We start from the raw sequence: 22,141 nt of genomic DNA on the forward strand, positions 1-22,141 counted from the left end.
ACTCATATCTACAGCCATTAAATGTCAACCTCCATTTGCGGGCCATTTCAAATCACACATAATTTATTGCTTCGAAACAAAGCATAACTAATAGTTCAAATTTCCGCAATGACAACCAAGCATTTATCGTGCAAGCATTATAATAGCACTCCTCATCATGGCCCACAGATTGGGGAACTAACTCCCACTGCGCATAGAATTTCTAAAGCAATTTTTCAGAAAAAGAAAAAAAAAATTCAAATTCGACATTTAAGTTAAATGAATACTACGTGGACTGATATCCTTGCGGGTTATTTATAATCCTCCTCCCTCCCTCCCCCATAGGAATGCAAAGCGACAGGAACAACTGAAAAACTTTAGCATTTGAACATTTAAATCCCCGAAAATATGTCACACAACGCAACAATCTCATGGTGCGTGAATTATTAAAAACCAAAAGAAGGAAGACCAAAAGAAAATACGACGAGTCAGAAAATAAACTTTTGGTATCTGCAAATTTCGGCAAAACATGAATTCAGCTTTTTTTTTTTTGTTTACCCACCGATGCGTATTCGCACATCCCAAACACGAAAAACTTTGTAGACATCAACCAGCAACATCTCATAGCACATTTCCGTTTCTGCACTTCCGATGCGGGTGCGATTTTTATATTGGCGGCATCACACCGCAGCGAGTCAACTTTCCAACACACCAACACCACCACCATAGTGAATACACAGTAAATACCCACTGCCGTGACTAAGAGCGAAGCGAATGAATTTAATAAATCTTTACACTTAATGTGCTAAAAACAGTCATCGATTTTCACTCGACAATTTTCCTTTTGTTTCGGAACTTTGCACTTCACTTCACTTTGGCTGAGTGCAGTAGGAGCAGCAGTGGCAGTATGGTCGATGGCTGCGTTTTGTGGTGAGGCATCATTTAAGAGATGAAAAATTTCCCTGAATGGAAATAAATTTCAACTACAACAAGCATTCTTGCATATGAAGAATATTAAGACCCTACTGGATATGGGTATAAACGTAAAAAAAAAAAAATTTAAAAGCGTGCCAAGTTCGGCCGGGCCGAATCTTATATACCCTCTACCATGGATCGCATTTGTCAAGTTTTTTGAACGATAAATCTTTATAGGCAAACAAAGGATAATGGATAAGAATTGCTTTGCTTTTTGACCTTTACCAAATTATGAACTGATTACGGCCTTACTTGGTTTGGCTGTTGGATATCAAAGTGGAAGCAGTTATGCAAAATTTCAGCCCAATCGTATAAGAATTGAGCCCTGTAGTGGCTTAAGGAATGAAATCGGGAGATTTCTTCATGTAGGAGCTTCTGACAGCTATTTCATGCGATGCTTCAGCCAAATCGGTTAATAATTTCGCCTTCTAGCGGCTCAAGAAGTCAAGATGTGAGATCGGTTTATATGACAGCTATATAAGGTTATGAACCGATTTGAACCATGCTTAGCACAGTTGTTGGAAGTTGGAACAAAACACTTCATGTAAAGTTTCAGCCAAATCGGATGAAAATCGCGCCCTCTACAGGCTCAAGAAGTCAAAATCCAGGATCGGGTTATATATGGCAAATGCATCAGGTTATGAACCGGTTTGGGCCATACTTAGTACAGTCTTAGAAGTCATAACAAAACTCCTCATATGTAATTTCAGCCAAATTACATCCTCTAGAGACTCAAGAAGTCAAGACCCAAGATCGTTTTGACAGCTATATCAAATCATGGACCGATACGGCCGGCTCATTTGCAATTCCAACAAACCAAGAATAATAAGAAGCAAAAATGCCAAAATCGCCCATAACCATTCCATTAAGGAACAGGGGCACACACATATCAATGAGTGTAGTCCGATTCATGTTTAAGCTTAATGATAAGGGGCCTATAGCCGAGTCCGAACGGCGTGCCGCAGTGCGACACCTCTTTGGAGAGAAGTTTTACATGGCATAGTACCTCACAAATGTTGCCAGCATTAGGAGGGGAAAACCACTGCTGAAATTTTTCTCTGATTGTGTCGCCAGGATTCGAAACCAGGCGTTTAGCATCATAGGCGCTACGGTGCTATTATAAGGGAGCAATATGAGGTAATCAGCAGATTTGGACTATACTTACCACAGTTGTTGGAAGTTTGAACAAAACACTTTATGCGAAGTTTCACCCAAATTGGACAATAATTGCACCCTCTAGCGGCTCAAGAGGTCAAGATCCAAGATCGGTTTAAATGGCACCTATACCAGGTTATGGGCCGATTTGGACCATACTTCGCAAAAATGTTGGAAGTAATACCAAAACACCACGTGCAAAATTACTCCCAAATCGGATAAGAATTGCGCCTTCTAAAAGCTCAAGAAGTCAAGACCTAAGATCGGTTTCTATGGCAGCTATATCAGGTTATGACCCAATTAGAACCATATTTAGCACAGTTGTTGGAAGTTGGAACAAAACACTTTATGCAAAGTTTCAGCCAAATCGGATAATAATTGCGCCCTCTAGCGGCTCAAGATGTCAAAATCCGAGATCGCTTTCTATGGCAGCTATATCAGGTTATGAACCGATCGGATCGGTTAATATGTCAGCTATATCAAAACATGGACCAATATAGCCCACTTACAATCCCAACCGACCATCACCAATCGAAAGTATTGAAGCAAAATTTCAAGCGCTTATCTTTATTACTTCGAAAGTTAACGCGCTTTCCACAGACTGACGATTAGCGCTTATTGCACTTGGAATGTCAAGACGATCAGGAATATATTTACTTTGTTGGGTCTCAGATCAATATTTCGATGTGTTACAAACGAAATTAGTATACCTCCTATCCTATGGTGGAGGGCATAAAAAACGCCCAGGGTACGCCACAGTGGTGAATTTTATCGTCACTCCTATGGGTGATCACCATAAATAACCTATTACGGGTGCTGAATGAGGAGGGATTTGAAACCGTCTGCTGCGCAGACGATGTTATAATACTTCTGAGGGGAAAGGATCCGAACCATCTGTGCAGAAGGGCCGAAAGGGTCTCGCAGATGGCATACGACTGGGCTAGACCTAGGCGTCTCAATGTTAACCCAGACAAGCCGAGATCTGCTTGTTCACGCCCCTTTGACGCACCACGTTTCCTCAACAGAATGATTTCTTCATCTAAAGGATCCGAACCATCTGTGCAGAAGGGCCGAAAGGGTCTTGCAGATGGTATACGACTGGGCTAGACCTAGGCGTCTCAATGTTAACCCAGACAAGCCGAGATCTGCTTGTTCACGCCCCTTTGACGCACCACGTTTCCTCAACAGAATGATTTCTTCATCTAAAAAGGTCTACTTAAGAGTGCTATTGGACAGGAAACTGAATTTGAAGTTTCACATAAGGCTCACACTTTGTAAACGCGCCGCAGGTTCGAAATGTGGTCTGAATGCGAGAATAGTCCACAGGTTCTACAGAAAAGTTATTAGACCTTCTCACGCCTCAATAGTTTTAGTGGACTCCGAAGGAGAAAAAGTGCAACAAGGATATATAAAGTGCAATGTAAAGATAGTACAACAGGTTCAGAGAACATGAGGTCTTGGCATTGGCAGGGCAATGAGGACGACGCCCACTCGGACACTTCAGGCTATTCTAGATATCCTGCCCATAGACATACAGATTATGAGTGAGGCAGCCACTGCGTCTATGAGATTTAGGACAAGGGGGCATAGGAGCAGGACATACCATAACCGTATAGTCGAGGCGACGATAGGGAACCGAAAAGTAATGGAAGAGGTTTCCGATAGCATGACTGAAACTGTACTTGTGGTCGAGTTCGGGCACAGTCTTGGATTTACGAAACTTTGGTATTGCCATCTGGAAATTCATGCTACACTGATGGATCAAAGCTAGAGGACTGAGTGGGCTTAGGGGTTTACATTAAAGACTCAGGGACTGAGATCTGTTTGCGACTGCCAGATCATAATGGGGTCTGCAGGCGGAGATCACGGAATACATGAGGTAGTGTGGTGTTAACGCGAGATCGTTGAGTGCGAACATCTTTACGGTCAGTAAACTGGCTATCAGGGCAATAACAAAAAGGATGGTAAGGTCACTTACAGTCTTGGAGTGTTGGAGGGCGATTAACGCCTTCTCTGAGGATGTCACGATCTGCATTTGTTGCCTGTAGGGTCATTGTGAAGTAAAGAAGAATCAAAGAGCATACAATTTGGCAGTGAAGGCCAGTGGACTGCTGTCTATAGACTTGGTTAGCATTTCGGGTCGACGCAGTTCGAGTTGAGGGCGTGGGTGACGAACGCGCATGGCAACTCTATGGAAAAGCGAAACAGTCGTTAGAACGTCGAAAATTCTATGGGAATTTTCTGGTGAGAAGACGAGGTTATAACTGAGACGAAGTAAGAAAGAGGTTAGCTTTCGGACTTCGAGCTCATTTATGCAAAATAGGTGCGGCAAGTGATAGCGTGTGTAAGGCATGGCCGACCTGTCATAACGCCCAAAGGTCATAAGGCCCAAAATAAATTTTGGAAGTAATGACCGCTCATACCGAGGACACCCGCTCATACCGAGGATACCCGAAATGGAATTGGGCATTAAGACCTTCTATATAGCTGTCATAAGGCCCATTGGGTATTATGACCATTTTCTAATTTTTCTTTTTGGGCCAAGGACGAACGCTATTGATTTTGAAAAAAATCGTTTCAGATTTTTATATAGCTCCCATATATATCTTTCATCCGATATGGTTTTTTAAGGCTGTAGAAGCCATAATTTTCGTCCGATCTTCACAAAATTTGGCATTGATTGTTTTATTTAATGTCTACATATGTGTGCAAAATTTCGTCAAAATCGGTCCAGATTTCGATATAGCTCCCATATATATCTTTCATCCGATATGGCTTTTTAAGGCTGTAGAAGACACAATTTTGGTCCGATCTTCACAAAATTTGGCACTGGGTGTTTTATTTGAGGTCTACATATGTGTGCAAAATTTCATGAAAATCGGTTTAGATTTAGATATAGCTCCCATGTATATCTTTCATCCGATATAGACTTTTAAGGCTGTAGAAGCCATAATTTTCGTCCGATGTTCACAAAATTTGGCATTGGGTGTTTCATTTGAGGTCTACATATTTTTGCAAAATTTCATAAAAATCGGTCCAGATTTAGATACAGATCCCATATATATCTTTCATCCGATATGGCTTTCTAAGACTGTAGAAGCCACAATTTTGGTCCGATCTTCACAAAATTTGGCATTGGGTGCTTTATTCGACGTCACATATGTATGCAAAATTTCATAAAAATCGGTCCAGATTTAGATATAGCTCCCATATATATCTTTCATCCGATATGGCTTTCTTAGAAGCCACAATTTTGGTCCGATCTTCACAAAATTTGGCATTGGGTATTTTATTCGACGTCTGCATATGTGTGCAAAATTTCATGCAAATCGGTCCAGATTTAGATATTGCACCCATATATATCTTTCATCCGATATGGCTTTCTAAGGCTGTAGAAGCCACAATTTTGGTCCGATCTTTACAAAATTTCGCATGGGGTGTTTTATTTGACGTCTACATATGTGTGCAAAATTTCATAAAAATCGGTTCAGATTTCCATATGGCTCCCATATATATCTTTCATCCGATATGGCCGTTTAAGGGTTTAGTAGCTACAATTTTGGTCCGATCTTCACAAAATTTGGCATTGGGTGTTTTTTTTGAAGTCTACATATGTATGCAAAATTTCATAAAAATCAGTCCAGATTTAGATATAGTTCCAATATATATCTTTCATCCGATTTGGAATTATCAGGCCATAGCAGCCACAATTTTGGTTCAATCTATACAAAATTTAGCATGAGGAGTTTTATTTGACGTCGCAATATGTTTGCAAATTTTTATTAAAATCGGTTCTGATTTAGATATAGCTCCCATATATATTGGGTTGCCCAAAAAGTAATTTTTTAATAAAACTTAGAATGAACTTTAATCAAATATACTTTTTTTACACTTTTTTTTCTAAAGCAAGCTAAAAGTAACAGCTGATAACTGACAGAAGAAAGAATACAATTACAGAGTCACAAGCTGTGAAAAATTTGTCAACGCCGACTATATGAAAAATCCGCAATTACTTTTTGGGCAACCATAGATATAGCTCCCAAAAGATATGCAAATTAAAGTCTTGACTAGATTTGGAGATAAGTTTTATATATTAAAAGCAGTACGTATACTAGGTGGTGTAGGGTATTGTATAGTCGACCCCGCTCGACTTTTGCCTTTCCTTACTGGTTTTTACCTATGTAGGTCCCTTGGGATTGTAAATGGGCCAAACCGGGCCATTTTATTATAGCTTCCATATGAAGCGTGAGATAGGCAGGGCAAATCTTGCCTTTAACTACTGCAGCATTAGATGCTTGTGTTAAATTTGGATGGCGCGTGTCATGCATTGGCTTTCTACTGCAGTTGTCAGACCTATAATGGCATATGGTGTCGTGGTCTGGTGAACTCCACTCTAAAAATCCTGCTTATATTTCACAGCGAGACAGCTGGACGATCGAACATGGCTGAATCAATTTAGAATGCCATGACAACCAGGAATGTTTATAAGCTCTTTTATCAAAATTTGGCGGTGCTACAAATGTAATTCCGAAGTTGGTATAGAAGTGAAATGATTTCTACATGGAAATACTAGTAAAATACTACTATCGATTATTTCTTAGTATATTTGAAAGTCTACCATGAACTATACAAAAACTCATGTCAACAAACACGCATATATTTGTCCCACTCCCTTTGCCACTTAAGAAATCGAAAAAAAAAGTTCTTGTTACCCTCATGTTGTACTCAAAGTATCAACATAAGATTAAGCAAAGATTATGGTTGCTTCAACAATTGAAACTTTTGCTCTTACAGCGAAAAAGACTTCCACCTACACTCCTCCCCCAAAGTTCTAGCCCAACATACACAGACAAATTGTGAATGGGAAACGGGAATATTTCAACAAAACACAATCTGAGGGTTAATGGAGGAGCAGAAACACTATGGAAAACTTTGGCGCTAAAAATTTTTCCAATTTGATAAATTGCGATTTGAACAGCTTTTATTTTTTGCTTCTGCACTTCCATTTATTTCCCTATAATTGTGTTTAGGCGGTCTTGGGGAAAATAAAATGTAAACAATGAAAGTTTTGTAAAAGTTTTTTTTTTTCGTGTTTGGTATGTAGCAAGGATTTAAGGAATAGCTTGAAAATAAGCTAAGGACCATTTCAGCATTTAAAGGAGGTAGAGGTTAAGGGAAAATTTGTTTCCTTATTTAAACTTGTATATGATTAGGAGCACCATTCAAAGAGGAGATAGGAGTACCCTATGAGGAAAGCTTATGTTGGAAATTTTGTACTCCTTACTTCTTAATTCTCAAGATCATTGATGGGAATCTTCTGACCGTTACAGCACACGACTACTATCTCTTCCCCCCTTGTACTTTTATAGCCTAGAACCCAAATGATATGATTTGTGCCCTATTCAACGAAGGCTTTCCTCCTGCTTACAATCCAAAATGGCGACGAATATCAGACTTGGTTGTCATTGTCCTGATTAGAGCCGTCCCTTCGACAGTTTTACTTCAAAACTAACGATTCTATTGATAATATCGACAACTTTGTTAAACGTATTGTGAACGCCATGATAAAGAGTATGACATCCATCGAACTGCTCAAGGTCAAGGGAAGGTCGGTGGAGACTGCCCTGTACGAGGTTGTGCTTAAAACAGAAGAATCATTCGATGCCAAAACGTACACCCTGGCGGTATGCATTGGCATCGAGGGGGCTTTTAACAATGTGCGGACCGACACACTGATCCAATCCTTAGACCAGTACCAGGTGGACCCGGTCCTCAGAGACTGGATAAACCATATGCTAAGGAACAGGTGGATAAATTTTGAGTCCCATGGCATAAATATAAGGGAGGGACAAAGGGCACGCCACAGGGGGGGCATTTTATCGCCACTCCTATGGATGATCATCATAATTGACCTATTACGGATGCTGACCGGGTGGACCCGGTTCTTAGAGATTGGATAACCCTATACTAGGGAACAAGTGGATAAATTGTGTGTCCCATGACATAAATATAAGGGAGAATGAGGCACAGGGCACGCCACAGGGGGGCATTTTATCGCCACTCCTAAGGGTGACCACCATAAATGACCTATTACGGATGTTAACGACGGAGGAGGATTTCAACAAGTCTGCTACGGAGACGAAGCTATAATACTTCTAAGGGGTAAGAATCCGAACGAGCTATGCAGAAAGGCCGAAAGGGTCTTCCATATGGCATATGACTGGGCTAGACCCAGAGGTCTCAATGTTAACCCGAAGAAGACTGAAATATGCCTGTTCACGAAAAAGACGAAGGTGGGCCAATTTAATGCACCACGATTCCTCAATAAGACGATTTCGATATCTGACAAGGTCAAATACTTAGGTGTGATCTTGGACAGGAAACTGAATTGGAAGTGTCACATTCAAGAGCGTGCCGAGAAGGCTCACAGATGTTGGGCACTACGTTTCAAGCCTACGGCCCCGAAATGGGGCCTGAATCCTAGGATAGTCCACTGGCTCTACAGGAGCGTGATTAAACTAATACTTACTTACTCCTCAGTAGTTTGGTGGACTGCTGTGGAGAAAAGCGCAACTTTAGGACCATACAACAGGTTCAGAGAACATGTTGTCTTGGCATAGGCGGAGCAATGAGGACCACGTCCACTAGGGCCCTGGAGACTATTCTAGATATCCGACCCATTGACATACAGATTAAGTGTGAGGCAGCCACTGCGGTTATGAGACTTATGGCGATGGGAGAATGGATTGAGGATGGTAGCAGTTCATACAATCGCGGTATAATCGAGACGACGATAGGAAACCTGGAAGGAAGGAAAGAGGTTTCCGATCGGATACCTGAGATGAACCTTGAAGTCGAGTGCGAGGTACTGCTGCCATCGGCACAGTCTTGAATTGACGGAACCCTGGTATTGGAATCGTAAAAACCATGTTACACGGATGGATTAAAACTAGAGGACAGACTGCCTAACCATAATACGGACCTGCAGGCGGAGATTCGGGCGATCATGGAATGCGTGAAGTGGTGTGGTGTGGTGGACGTCGAGTGTGAACATCTTTACCGACAGTAAAATTGTCATAATGGCAATAACAACCAGGACGGTAAGGTCACGAACAGTCTTGCAGTGTGAGAAGGAGTTTACAGCCTTCTCTGAGGATGGGAAAATCCGCATCGTTTTGGTGCCGGGGCATAACGGAGTAAGGGAAAATCAAAGGGAAGACGATTTGGCGGTGAAGGCCAGGGGACTGCCGTCAAAAAACTATGTTAACCCGAAGCCTTTCGGGTCGACGCAGTCCAAATAAAAGGAGTGGGCGACAAATGCGTATAAGAGACTATTCGATATCCGACCCATGGACATACAGATTAATTGCGAGGCTGTAACTGCAACTATGAGACTTAAGGCGATGGGAGGATGGGAGCAGCTCATACCATAGCGGTATAATCGAGAAAACAGGTTTCCGATGGGATACCTGAGACGACACTTGAGGTCGAGTGCGAGGCATTATTGCGAGCGACACAGTCATGGTTCGACGCAACCGCAGTATTGCCAACTGGAAGATCATGTTGCATGGATGGATCAAATCTAGAGAGGAGAGTGGGCTTGGGGGACTGAGATATGTTTTAGATGACCATAATACGGTCCTGCAGGCGGAGATCCGGACGACCTCGGAATGCTTGAAGTGGTGTCGTTACCGACAGTAAAATGCCCTTAAAGGCAATAACAACCAGGACGTTAAGATCATGGAATATAAGAAGGAGATTAACGAGTTTTCTTAGAATGGAACGATCCGCATCGCTTGGGCGCCGAGCCATAACGGAGTAAGGAGAAATGAAAGGGCAGACGATTTGTCAATAAACTTGGTTAACCCGAAGCCTTTCGGGTCGACGTAGTCCGAGTTAAGGGAGTAGGAGACAAATGCGCATGCAACATTGTGGAACAGCGAAACGGTCGGTAGGACGGCGAAAATCCTATGGGGGGATCCAGATCGTGGAAAGACGAGGCTATTACTGAAAGGAAGCAAGAAGGAGATCAGCATAGCTTATGGTATCATAATGGGACATATAGGACTACGGCAGGTGATAGCACGTGTATGGCATGCGGGGAAGATAATGAGACGTTGTAGCATTTCCTTTGTCATTGCCCGGCTATCGCGTCCAACAGATACCGGCACTTAGGTGGAGACACAATATCAGACATGAACCAACTTAGGGGGAGTGGTATTGAAAACAATTAAGGATTTTGTAAGTAGCACGGAATTCCTAGCTTAATATTTTCTTTTTAGAGGTTACCTTATAGTTTCTTTTTTTAGAAGCCTCAACAAGCCGATTGCTGACTTAGGTGTATGTCCGTGATGACATGCGGCGGATTAATGTCTGCACCCTCTTTTCAACCTAATCTTACTGTTGTTCGCCAACTTTGGCATTAAGATCACCCACTAGTCAAAATGTTGTTGGGCAAAGTTCTCTAAGGAAATCTGTTAATTTTTTCCATATCATATTTCCAATTTGTGCAGTTTTAATATTTTGGAACACTTTTGGCCTTCAAATTTAGCAGACTGAATGGTGTTGCCATATAAATTCACGAACTGTCGATGAAACTTATTTTGTATACTTTTTTTGAATCCATATAGGCGCCCATATTTTCTAGACCTTTGTACGGCAATCCAGTGCAAACAGTAGTTTTGAAGATATGCGAAAAAAGGCATTTTCTTATCCGATGGTGTGTCTCGTATAAGAAGAATACATCGAAACTATTTATGTAAGTTATAAAACTATCAAAATTTAAGGAGTTTTCTAGATTTGCTACGTTATACGATAATAAATGATACGAACTGAATTGCTATTCTGATGGGTTAGTAGAAACATTTGTATTCATTCATATTCATTCATCCTTAGAGGTAGGATTACTGACATTTAATTCGCAATCAAAACTTTTAAAATTTTCTTTAGGTAATCTGCATTAGTTTTGGTTGCTGCCGTCAGACTTCCATTTGTCCAGCTATATCTTCTATCAATTATACAAAATTTTCCTAAACTAAACTTCAAGTCAGTTTTATCTTTGGAGATAGTTTTACAAAGTTTTCCCAGATTGAACCTTACATTTTGCTCAATTTAAGTGTAATCTTTTTGGATGTATCTTTGGATCACTTAGTTTTTCTTTTGCTGCTATGACATCGTGGGCTTCTTTAGCTGAATCGAGTGTGAATAAGCAAGTGCTCCCCGTACGCAACATCTTTGTCTGTATTATATTGACATTCACTTCCAATTCATTTTCGCATATGTATGCAATGATTTCCGATCAATAATTTCCAGTTTAGATGATAGTTTTTTGACGACTTCTTTTAGTTGCGAATTTTCCAGTTTTAGTTCCTCGATTTCGGATTTTATATTATTTAAGTCATCTTTTTTCGCCACATCCTTAAGCTTATCATCCAGTAAATTGCAATAATTTGACTCAAAAAACATGTATTTTTTATCGTAAACAAAGTCCAACGTTTTTCACAACAGAAGTTTACTTGTCGAAAATTTCATTTATGTGAAACGAACTTTTTTTATGAGTGCAATCAGTGTTTTCTGATACCAGCAGACTAATTTCGCTTGGTGTAGATTTGTTTTGAGTCATTTCAACTTTTCCCTTAGATTGCAATTATCTTGTTTTATGACTAATTCACTTTAATACTTCAAATCATGTTTTCAAATCAAAGAAAAAAAAAGTGACTTAAAAATTGCCTTAATTGCAAACAGGTTTTTCTAAGCTGATTGCAAATTGTTTACACATTCTCAACTCTCCTTAAGGATGTAAATATACTTGTCTTCGTTGTGTCTTTATTTCAAGCTTCTTTTGCTGTTTACAGAAATCCTGGATGCCCTACTCAAGGTAGAAGAAATCACAACCCAAAAAAAAAAAGATGAAGCAAAGTGAACTTTGTGCAATTAATGAAATGTGTGTAGCTAAAGGTACTGCTGCCAGCATCCTGCTAACGTCTGCGAAATAGAAAAGAGAAAACGGGTAAAATCACTTCACCATTTTCACTCCTACCAATTTTTCTTTTACTGATGATTCGTATTTATTTGACCTTTTTCCTATTTCTCCAACGTTTCATGTTGTTGACATTAGCATTTCAAGTCTTCTTTAAGTTTAACAAACATTTTGCATTTTTCCTTCAATGCTTTTTTTTTGTTTGACAACAACATCTTCTTTTACTTCGTTTGCTTTATGCCATATTTCAATTCCAGTCCTAGTTTGAGATTCTTTCGGTTCAGTTGAGTTGGCTTCTGTGCGTTTGAGTGGTGACTAGGGTTTCGGGTTGGGGAATCAACGGCAGGAAAATTTTAGGCGAAAAAAAAGCAAAGAAAATTTTTGGTCTATGAATTTAAATCAATCGAAGTTTTGGTTTTTAACAACAAAGGCTTTGACACCCTGACGATAACGAGATCTACAACTGGAGTATTCTAGCTAGGTTTCCAAGCACACTTCGCTGTTTCAAGGCTATCCAGTCAGGTTATCGAAGAACTTGGTCAGGTCCTCCCATTGCGTACTGAACCGAAACGCCAGTCCAATCCCAGGTACAACTAGACCCATCTTCTACCATTACTTATGGTCCCAAAGTTGTTGTCAATTATTAAGAAACTACAAATTTCCTGGGATTTTCGGGGAAGTAATACTGGCTATAAGAAATTCAATTCCATCCCTAATGATGATGATGATGATGCCTTTTGCCGCCTCTGCCTTACAAACATTTTCCTTTTAATTTATTTGATTAAATGCATTTAAAGGAGCCAAACGGACAGACAGAAAGACAAAATTGATAGGGAGTCGCCGGCGTTACAGGCGAAACGCGTCTGCAGGAACAACACTGAGAAGAATCAGCACAGAACAAGAAGGCAAAATGAAAAAAAGTTCAAATATTTGCATAAACTCCTTCTGAAGATGACTCAAGGAGGAAACTAAAGAAAGGATTTTACTGAAGCTCTAATACTGTGCTCTGTTACCCCTGCGCCCAGGACACAATCCTGTGCTCTTCGGTTAAGTGCTTAAGGATGTTTGAATTGAATTTTAATTGGGTCATTTATGTTATCAAATGTACCGTAAAACTTATGCTAATATCTGCAGCAAAAATACCCCACCTTTTTGGTGCAAAGGGATGGGCTAATCAAATTAAGTTATTGAAAAAGAAGCCAAAAGTAACGTTTATTGCTGACAATGTACAAACATTGATCAATTACAGCGATAACAATTCGAATGCTTTATTGGTATTAGGATAATCGATTATATATCTGTAATTTGCCATAATTTGGAAGTAAATTTGGTATTACATGGGAATGATAGGCATTAAGGGAAGAGTTTATTTACCATTCGAATAAGAATTGCACTTTGTAGGGGCTCGAGAAGCAAAATCGGAAGATCTGTTTATATGGGAGCTGTAACAAGCTATAGTTCGATTCAGACCATAATTCATATTTATGTTGTAAGTCATGGGAGAAGTCGTTGTACAAAATTTCATAATAACTGCGCCCTCTAGAGGCTGAAGAATTCAAAATCCCAGATCTGTTTATATGGCAACTATATCACTTTATGTATCGATTTGAGCCATACTAAGCACAGTTGTTGGAAGTCATGAAAGAAAAACCTCATGCAAAATTTCAGCCAAATCGGATTAAAATTGCGCCCTCTAGCGGCTTAAGAAGTCACGATCCAAGATCGGTTTATATGGCAGCTATACCAGGTTATTAACCGTACTTACCACAGTGGTTGGAAGTGCCACCAAAACACAACGTGCAAAATTTCATTCAAATCGGATGATAATTGCGCCCTCTAGAGGCCTTGAGCCTAAGTCAAGGCCCAAGATCGGTTTATATGGCAGCTATACCAGGTTAATAAGCGATTTAAACCGTACTTAACACAGTGGTTAGAAGTGCCACCACAACACAACGTGCAAAATTTCAGTCAAATCGGACGAGAATTGCGCCATCTAGAGGCCTTGAGCCTAAGTGAAGGCCCAAGATCGGTTTATATGGCAGCTACATCAAAACATGGACCTATTTGGCCCATTTACAATCCCGATCTACACTAATAAAAAAGTAAAAAAGGGTATAAAAAAAATTACCCAAAGCGCCACAAGTTTAGAGCCCCTAAATCAGCCATACTGTGAGTAATTCCAGAATAGCAAACCAACTGCTGAAAAGTCTGTTTTTTGCTGAAAATTACCCAAGTTTAGTTTATGATGGGATTATAGAAGGAGAGTAAACAAGTTAGAGCGTGCTAAGTTCGTCCGGGCCGAATCTTACATACCCTCCATCATGGATTGCATTTTTCAATCATGGATTGCATTTTTCAAGTTGGCCGATATCTATAACGGATAGGAACTGCTATGCTTTTTGAGCTATACCAAGTTATGAAACGATTGGGGCCATACTTGGTTTGGCTGTTGAAGACCATAATGGAACTCATTATGCAAAGTTTCAGCCAAATTGGATTAGAATTGTGCCCTATAGGGACTCATGGAGTAAAATCGGGAGATCGGTTTATGTGGGAGCTATATCAGGTTATTTACAAATTCAGACCATACGTGACATGTATGTTAGAAATCAAAACAAACCACTTAAAAATTCCCACATATGTATGTGGACCATACTTAACACATTTATTGATGGTCAAGCCAAAGCATTTCATGCAAAATTTCAGTCAAATTTTCACTCAAGATCCGAAATCGGTTTGTATGGGAGCTACATCAGGTTATAAAACGATTTGTACCATACTGGAGACAATTGTTAACGGTCAAGCCAAAACACTTTATGCAACCAACCAAATCGGATAATAAATGTGCCCTCTAGCGGCTCAAAAAATCAATATCAGAGATAGGTTTATGTGGGAGCTATATCAGGTTATGAACCGGTTTTTTTCAGTCAAATAGGATAACAATTGCGCCCTCTAGCGGCTCAAAATGCCAAGATCCGAAAACGTTTTGTATGGGAGCTGTATCAGGTTATGGACCGATTTAAACCATACTTAAGACAATTGTTGACGGTTAAACCAAAACTTTTCGCGCAAAATTTTCGTCAAATCAGATTATAATTGTGCCCTCTAGCGGCTCAAGAAATCAATATTCGATTTCGGTACATATGGGAGCTATATCAGGTTATAAACCGATTTGAACCATACATAGCAGAGTTTTTGGAAGTAAAAATAAAATACCTGATGCAAAATTTCATCCAAGAAGTCAAATTTGCATTCCCCAACAACCTACAACAATATTAAGTATCTTTTAAAAAAATTCAAAGCCTGTAGCTTTACGCGTTCGACCGCTATCGTGATTTCAACAGACGGACGGACGAAGGGATGGACATGGCTAGATCGACTCTTAATGGTGTCTTAGACGAATATTTCGAAATGTTGCAAACGGAATGACTCGATTAGCAAACCCCCTCCTTTGGCGGTGGGTACAAAAAATTACCTCAAAAAGAAAAGTATTTGTTAGAAATTCCGTGCTATTAACAAAATCCTTAATTTTTTCCATGCCAAAAACTGTAAAGTAACCTCCAATGAAAATTTTTAGCTAGGAATTCCGTGCTACTTACAAAATCCTCGATTGTTTTCAATACCACTCCCCTAAGTTGGTTCATGTCTGATATTGGGTCTCTACCTAAGTACTGGTATCTGTTGGACTCGAGAGCCGGGCAATGACAAAGGAAATGCTCCAACGTCTCATCATCTTCCCCCACACTTGCCATCACTTGCCGCACCGATTTTGCACAAGTGAGCTCGTCGTCCTGTGTACCGTTATGGTACCGAAAGCTATACTGACCTCCTTCTTGCTTCCTTTCAGTAACAGCCTCGTCTTCTCACGATCTGGATCTCCCCATAGGATTTTCGCCTTCCTACCGACGGTTTCGTTGTTCCACAGAGTTACATGTGAATTCGTCGCCCAAGCCCTTATCTCTGGGTGTCGACCCGAAAGGGGGTTATCTAAGTATATTGACGGCAGTTCTATGGCAAATCGTCTGCTTTCTCATTCCCAGTTGCTCCGCCATGGCCCTGCACCCAAACGATGCGAGTCGTGCCATCCTCAGAGAAGGCGGTAATCTCCTTCTCACATTCCAAGTCTGTTCGTGATCCTACCGTTCTGGTTATTATTGACCTTATGACCTGTTTACTGTCCGTTAAGATGTTAATACTCGACGTGCGTTAGCACCACACCACTTCACGCATTCCGTGATCGCCCGGATGTCCGCCTGCAGGACTGTATTATAGTGAGGCAGTCTAAAACAGATCTCAATCCATGGGTTCTCAATGTAGACTTCCAGGCCTGCTCTGTCTAGGACCATTCTGTTTTCTAGCTTTGATCCATCCGAGTAACATGATCTTCCAGATGGAAATGCTAGGGTTCCGTCAATCTAAGACTCTGCCGATGGCAGCAGTGCCTCGCACTCGACTTCCAGGTTCATCTCAGGTAACTGATCGGAAACCTCTTCCCTTCCAAGTTCCCTATTGTCGCCTCAATTATACCGCGATGGTATGAGCTGCTCCCATCCTCAATCCATTCTCCCATCGCCTTAAGTCTCATAGCCGCAGTGGCTGCCTCACACTTAACCTCTATATCAATGGGTCGGATATGTAGGACAGTCTCCATTGCCCTAGTGGGCTTGGTCCTCATCGCTCCGCCTATGCCAAGACAACATGTTCTCTGAACTTGTTGTATGCTCCTTTTGTTGCACTTTTTCTCCATAGCAGTCCACCAAACTACTGAGGCGTAAGTAAGTATTGGTCTAATCACGCTCCTGTAGAGCCAATGAACTATCCTCGGATTCAGGCCTCATTTTGAGCCTACGGCCCGTCTACATAATGCCCAACATCTGTGAGCCTTCTCAGTACGCTCTTGAATGTGACACTTCCAATTCAGTTTCCTGTCCAAGATCACACGTAAGTGTTTGACCTTGTCAGATATCGAGATCGTCTTATTGAGGAAACGTGGTGCCTTAAATTGGCCTACCTTCGGTCTTCTCTGGGTTAACATTGAGACCTCTGGGTCTAGCCCAGTCATATGCCATATGCAAGACCCTTTCGGCCCTTTTGCATAGCTGGTTTGGATCCTTACTCCTTTGAGGTATTATAACATGGTCTGCGTAGCAGACGGGTTCAAATCCCTCCTTAGTCAGCATCCGTAATAGGTCATTTATGTTGGTCACCCATAGGAGTGGCCATAAAATATGTAAGAAGTAGTCGTGCAAATTTTCCAGAGGATAGCTACAAGCGTAGCTCAGATGTTTACATATCCGCCTATGGTTTGGATCCTTACTCCTTTGAGGTATTATAACATGGTCTGCGTAGCAGACGGGTTCAAATCCCTCCTTAGTCAGCATCCGTAATAGGTCATTTATGTTGGTCACCCATAGGAGTGGCCATAAAATATGTAAGAAGTAGTCGTGCAAATTTTCCAGAGGATAGCTACAAGCGTAGCTCAGATGTTTACATATCCGCCTATGGCGCTGGACGCCTGGGTTCAAATCGTGGCTAGAACATCAGAAACAATTTTCAGTGGTGATTATCGCCTCCTAATGCTTGCGACATTTGTGAGGTAATACGTCATGTAAAGACTTCTCCCCTAACAGGTGTCGACTCGGCTATAAAAGGTGGTCCCTTATCATTGAGCTTCGCACTCATTGGTATGTGAGAAGTTTGTCCTTGTTTCTTAATGAAATATTTATAGGCAAAAATGCATTTTTAGCTTCAAGCCTTCGACCGTTAAAATGATTTCTATAGACGGCCAGACGGATATGGTTAATTCGACTCAGGATATCGAGACGATTAGGAATATTTTGGGTTGCCCAGAAAGTAATTGCGGATTTTTCATATAGTCGGCGTTGACAAATTTTTTCACAGCTTGTGACTCTGTAATTGCATTCTTTCTTCTGTCAGTTATCAGCTGTTACTTTTAGCTTGCTTTAGAAAAAAAGTGTAAAAAAGTGTATTTGATTAAAGTTCATTCTAAGTTTTATTAAAAATGCATTTACTTTCTTTTTAAAAATCCGCAATTACTTTTTGGGCAACCCAATATATACTTTATAGGGTCGCAGATCAATATTTTGGGGTGTTACAAAAGGTATGACTAAATGAGTATACCCCATTTAGTACTGGGTATAAGAAATTCTCGTCGGTGTTTATACCCTCACGAATGTTGGTGACAGGGCGTTTTGCTGGACAAACTCAGCAATTTGGAAAGGACAAAAATGCAACTTATTCATTAACCATCTGCAATAGGGCTACTGTTGTAAGTTGGGGTCTTAAATCGCGTGTCATATATTGGCTGTATACTGCAGAAGACAGATCTATAACATTTGGTGTTGTGCTCAATTGAAAGGCACTTCAAAAATCCAACTCCAAGGTTGCTGATACGAAAGAAGCCACATGGTGTGTACCCAATTTTCGGTCCCTCCGAATTTGCCACGTTTCTATTTACTTGCCTCATACCCCTTAAAAAAATCTAAAAATTAACTTACTTCATTGATTTGCTTCTCTGTAATTATTTTTTTATAAATGGCAAAGCTAAAATATGCTTCACCTTATCTTTGGTCCTGTCATGGTGTTCCAGACATTGTTGTGTTTATCATTTCATGCTGTGCTTTCAATTAAGCGAACCATTTATAATCAAGTTAGGAACACTGTGTATGACATACAATGACAATGTCTCTTTTCTACTCTGCAAAGTACAATGTATGCTTAACTTTGTGTATGCACATTGGGCCACATATCATAAATAGGGAAAAAGTGTGGTGAACAAAGTCGAATTGAAAAATCCTTAAGTGAGGTTATTACTTACAGCACACTGATAGAAAAAATCCTGCTGAACATAGCATACACTGTCTACCGACCGTAGCGCAGAGGTTAGCATGTGAGGTACTGTACCATTTGGTATGGCTGCCAAGTAAAAACTTATCCCCAAAGAGGTGTCGCACTAAGGCACGCTGTTCGGACTCGCCTGTAAAAGGGAGGTCCCTTATTATTCGGCTTAAGTTTGTATCGGACAGTAATCATTGATATTTGAGAAGTTTGTCCTTGTTTCTTAGTGGAATATTCATTGGCAACTTTGCATTTTTGTCTGCTGACTGATGGTAGTTTATTTGGCTGCCATTAAAGCAGTAGTTCTGCTGTCATACCGAGATGTTTCCAATTTCAGAACATCACGACTGCTGAAATTGGTATGCTGTTATCTCCGGCTTTATTTCCATTGCAAAAAAATCTTCTATCATTAAGCTCATCTCGAAATATAATAAACCACAAATCGGCTAAAGTTAAAAACAAGGATTTTTCTTTAAAAATGTATTCCACCTCGTTAAAGTTTCACTGATTGGGTATATACTGCATTACGGGCATATAACGCTATATGGTGTTGTGGTATGGTGGACGGCGCTTCAAAAGTCCTCCTACTGTTCAATAGTGAAGAGGATCCAAACGAGGGCTTGTTTGTGCATCACAGCCGCACTGAGGACGACATCATCGGATACTCTGAACTTAATGAAACATCTTATGCCTCTGGACATTGTGGCTAGACAAATTGATGCGACCACTGCCGTGAGGTTAAAGGAGCATTCTCTTTGGTCATGTGCCGGCTACGGACACTGTGTTATACTTGATACAATATCCGAGGTTACAGGTGGATTACACCCTGCCTGAGCCACTTTTTTGTAAAAAATACTGTCCCACTATTCCTGAGAGAACCAATTGGAACTATGATATTCCTGGTAATAGACAGACACAGACTTCTATGTGGATGGTTCCAAACTAGAAGACCAGGTGGGCTTTGGGGTGTACTCTAAAGATCTAGAACTGGTGTTATCGAAAAAGGTAGGTTAAGTTATGTTGAAAGAAACGGTCGGTTGGACGGCGAAGATACTATGGGGGATCCAGATCGTGAAAAGACGAGGCTATTACTGAAAGGAAGCAAGAAGGAGGTCAGTATAGCTTTTGGTATCATAACGGGACACATAGGACTACGAGTTCACTTATATAAAATCGGTGCGGCAAGTGATAGGATGTGTAAGGCATGCGGGGAAGATGATGAGACGTTGGAGCATTTTCTTTGTCATTGCCCAGCTTTCGCGTCCAACAGGTCCTGGTACTTAGGTGGAGGCACAATACCAACAACTTAAGGGCGTGGCATGGAAAACAAATGTGTGTGAAGATAAATTCCGAATTTAACTAGCAGAGACACAAACCGCTTTGTTAACAGAGTGCGAGAGAGAGTAACAGAAGTATTAACAGAGATCCACTGAGGGGTTAGCAGAGCTCTGTAAATACTTAACAGAACCAAAAAACAAGAGAAATTAATTAAATTTCTTACTTTTTATCAATTTTTGCAAATATTTGTAAAAAAAAAGTAAAACCATAACAAAATTTGGAGTAAAATATCAATGCTTTGAATCAAAAACACCAAATTAAAAATATCTATTACCGTAGTACTGAGAAAAATGAAAAATTTATAAAAAAAATATTCTGGGCAGGATTATGACCAATGGTCCTGGAGGACATCTAAGAATTCTACAAGGTACTACCATACATCGTTGGAAAGGTCACGATAGGAGCTTTCCAAAACATGTCCTTATTCGAAAATCGAGCAGTTGGTTTTTTCAAATTCCTGTCTTTTTTTAAGAATTTCTCGAAAAAAAATCTGGACAGGATTATGGCCAACGCTCCTGAAGGACATCTAAGAATTCTACAAGGTACTACCATACATCGTTGGAAAGGTGACGATGTGTGCTTTCCAAAACATGTCTTTATTCGAAAATCGAGCAGTTGGTTTTTTCAAATTCCTGTCTTTTTTAAAAAAATTTTCAAAAAAAATCGGGACAGGATAATGTCCAATGCTCCTGGAGGACATCTAAGAATTTTACAAGGTACTACCATACATCGTTGGAAAGGTGACGATGTGTGCTTTCCAAAACATGTCTTTATTCGAAAATCGAGCAGTTGGTTTTTTCAAATTCCTGTCTTTTTTAAAAAAATTCTCAAAAAAAATCGGGACAGGATAATGTCCAATGCTCCTGGAGGACATCTAAGAATTCTACAAGGTACTACCATACATCGTTGGAAAGGTGACGATGTGTGCTTTCCAAAACATGCCCTTATTCGAAAATCGAGCAGTTGGTTTTTTCAAATTCCTGTCTTTTTTAAAAAAATTCTCAAAAAAAAATCTGGACAGGATAATGGCCAATGCTCCTGGAGGACATCTAAGAATTCTACAAGGTACTACCATACATCGTTGGAAAGGTGACGATGTGTGCTTTCCAAAACATGCCCTTATTCGAAAATCGAGCAGTTGGTTTTTTCAAATTTCTGTCTTTTTTAAAAAAATTCTCAAAAAAAATCGGGACAGGATAATGGCCAATGCTCCTGGAGGACATCTAAGAATTCTACAAGGTACTACCATACATCGTTGGAAAGGTGACGATGTGTGCTTTCCAAAACATGCCCTTATTCGAAAATCGAGCAGTTGGTTTTTTCAAATTCCTGTCTTTTTTAAAAAAATTCTCAAAAAAAAATCTGGACAGGATAATGGCCAATGCTCCTGGAGGACATCTAAGAATTCTACAAGGTACTACCATACATCGTTGGAAAGGTGACGATGTGTGCTTTGGTAGTACCTTGTAGAATTCTTAGATGTCCTCCAGGAGCATTGGACATTATCCTGTCCAGATTTTTTTTTGAGAATTTTTTTAAAAAAGACAGGAATTTGAAAAAACCAACTGCTCGATTTTCGAATAAGGGCATGTTTTGGAAAGCACACATCGTCACCTTTCCAACGATGTATGGTAGTACCTTGTAGAATTCTTAGATGTCCTCCAGGAGCATTGGACATTATCCTGTCCCGATTTTTTTTGAAAATTTTTTTAAAAAGACAGGAATTTGAAAAAACCAACTGCTCGATTTTCGAATAAAGACATGTTTTGGAAAGCACACATCGTCACCTTTCCAACGATGTATGGTAGTACCTTGTAGAATTCTTAGATGTCCTTCAGGAGCGTTGGCCATAATCCT

The sequence above is a fragment of the Stomoxys calcitrans genome, chromosome 5 (genome assembly GCF_963082655.1).
Source record: "Stomoxys calcitrans chromosome 5, idStoCalc2.1, whole genome shotgun sequence".
Classification (NCBI taxonomy): domain Eukaryota; kingdom Metazoa; phylum Arthropoda; class Insecta; order Diptera; family Muscidae; genus Stomoxys; species Stomoxys calcitrans.